Below are 3,113 nucleotides of genomic sequence, written 5' to 3' on the forward strand. Positions count from 1 at the left end.
CTGTTCCCTCTTCTGTGTATATGGCAGGCAGTCGGCTGTGATGACAATACTGTAACAGCAAGGCGTGAAAGTTAATGCACAGTCTACACCTTACTCTCTTCCGAGACACTTTCCTTGTGACTGGCAGGAATATCTCCAGATATTTCATTTTATCAGCTGAATCTTGCTTTTTGACTCGCACAGATACAACACCAGGTGGATGTTCTGTGACCGATTTCATCAGGTCTCTTTCTACACATACTGTTGAGTTCTTAGCTGCTGATGAACCAGATTCAGTTTCTGCATCTGGCCGTGGGGACTGTGGGATTATGGAACTCTTGAAAAAGTCCAAAATGCTGTTCTTTTTCTTCTTCATAGAGTTTATGGTCAGGCTCATCTGCTGAATTCCTGTTTGATGCCATTTGCTCAGTTCTTAAAAAGAAATACAACATTGTGTCAGAAACTAGAGCATTAGCATCAATGTTCGTGAAATATGAATAATTGGAATTATTGGATATGACAGCAGACATGAAATCTTATCCTTAAACAAAGCACATGCAGATTAAAAATCACATCTACGACCTAATTTTCAGCATTTGTGCACTTCTAGATGCTCATGTGACATGCGTTATGTTTTGTACCTTGTTGACATCAAGTCAATCATGACGTCATCATTCTATTTTGACAACATAATTAACTAACCTGTGGCACCAATGGCAAGACAGAGAGCAACAGCACCACATACAATTTTTTGGTCCTTTTGTTTTTTGCAGAACTTGGTAATTTCACATTTGCACGCAAATGTGAAATAAATAAATTTGTAATTGTATGTTATTTGTGCGAAACAAAAAAAAGAGAAATATACTCAACTAAACTTTTATTTTAATTCTTCGGACGAAATTAATGGTTCACTTATTGGTACTGACGATTTTGCTTAAATGCCATTCAAAAAAAAAAAGACATGAAGTACCCATCATATGCGTTACGTGATTTCCCCGCTTCAATGATTTAGTGCAATCGTGAAACTTTGGGCCAGATATCTCAGTGATTTCACGAAATCCCTGAAGATTTATTTTATCAGTCGTTGAAGATATGGATAGAAGCAGGATTGCTAACCAACAATACTCAAAGATACATCAATCAGATGCACGCAGCACTCGGCGAGACGTTACGCAACTCTCTCCCAGCATATCACGCGTTCACAGGTTGTGATTACACTTCCTCATTCAACAGAAAAAAGCAAAATAAGGCCATTTGAAACTACTGTAGAAAAACCACGATGCACAGGCAGCTTTCAGGCAGCTAGGACGTGAAACAGAAGTCAGCGAGGACACAGTTGTCAACATAGAAAAGTTTGTTTGCGAGATGTACAGCAAAAAAGAAGTCGATGAAGTCCGTCTGCAGATATTTTTGGACAAATACAAACCGAAGAAAGGAGAGAAAAGCTTCTCGTGTGTAAATAAGTTTGATGGCAGTGCTCTGCCACCATGCTCACGAGTACGACTGCAGAAGATAAAGCGCACTCGTCTCGTTGCGAGGCGGTGGCTATCTTCTACACAATGCAACCAATCGGCATTATGAACACTAGATTTTGGCTGGAAACAGGAGGATGGATGTTACCCATTGCAATGGTTTGATGGTGATATTTCTCCAAAATCGTTAGATGTTGTTTGCAGCGAAGATGACATCTTCAAGGAAAGTGATGGAGGAGGTAAGAAACAATGTCTGTCCATTACAGTTCGTTGCTGATGATGCATTTAAGAAAATGTTTGACAGAAAAAGGTAAATTTGGTTTTTCCCCAAAATATGAAAGCATTTTTGGGCATAAAATACTTATTTTGTTACAGCAGGGAACGTGCATGACTGTGAAAACGAAGACGAAGAAAGTGACAGCGATAGTGGAAGCTGTGACGACGATGCGTAACCTCCTCGTAAATAAATTTAACCTCCTCGTAAATAAATTTAGTCTTTTTTTTTCATTCGTAATCTACCATCATATGTGTTCATTTTGACAAAGTTTCGTCCATGTAATTTATGGGGTAAATGAAAACCCAAAAAGGGGTACTTTGTGTAGGTGGGGGGTCTGACCAAACCTCCACCATCTGAAGTTTGGTCAGTTTTATTATTTTTGTAATCTACCATCATAATACTTTGTTTTTACAAAGTTTGATCCATGTATTCGATGGGGGTGGATATAACCCCCGAAGGGGGTTTTTCAAGGGGGTCTTGGGTCCAGACCCACCGACTGGGACGCAGCTGACAAAGTTTTTGTGAATGACTTAAGTGGCATGAGTAACTTTGAGGGGTCAAACCTTCGAGGGAAAATGGGGTGAAATCTTCCGTCACGAGCTCTCGGCCAACAAAGAAATATTACCGCAGAATTCTCCAATCTTCCGCCTTTTGAGCGCAGGGTCTCCTTACTCCATGGTTGTTTCTTTTCACCCATCAATGTACCTGAACTCCTTCCCGACCCTGTACTCCTTGTTGAGAATCCCACAGCAGTTGTAAGGAAGGACAGCCCTCCACTCGCCCTGAGAAGATCATCTCATGTCTGTAAGCCTCCTGAGAATCTTGACTTGTAAAAATAAATAATAAAAAATAATGGGGAGGGGAGAGATGAGATGTATCAGTAGTTTATGATGATGTATGCATACATGCTGAAGATCACCACAGCAGATTTCTTTCGATCTGGATCGCAGAAGTTCACCATAGCAGATTGCAGATGACCTTTGATTACGACGACCGCGCCAAGAAAATCGAAATATCGCACTCCTTCGTGAGCGGGGGCCCCCAGTCCATCGGGACGGTTTGCAGCGGGTGAAAAACAGCGGGGAGAGAGTTTGTTTTGCTTAACCATGCACTTTTTGCATTTTATTACGTAGATTATATTTATGGACACGGGGGTTTCAGGACGTGTTTGACATTGAAAAGCGATGGAGTTATTGGCCTCGTGGTGGTTACCTTTTCCTGCAAGCCAGCAGCAGCATTGCCTGACCCCACATCCCAATGTACACTTTATGACGACCTTTGATCGTCTCAAACAGCCATGAAGGCCAATGTATAGGACCTGAAAACCCAGCTCAGATTCTGAAGGATCTCCACCTAAAATTTGGGCCTCTAGGTGCTGTAGTTCG

The sequence above is a fragment of the Eptatretus burgeri genome, chromosome 10, assembly GCF_056783735.1.
Source record: "Eptatretus burgeri isolate ZD-2024b chromosome 10, Ebu_testis_v1, whole genome shotgun sequence".
NCBI classification, from domain to species: domain Eukaryota; kingdom Metazoa; phylum Chordata; class Myxini; order Myxiniformes; family Myxinidae; genus Eptatretus; species Eptatretus burgeri.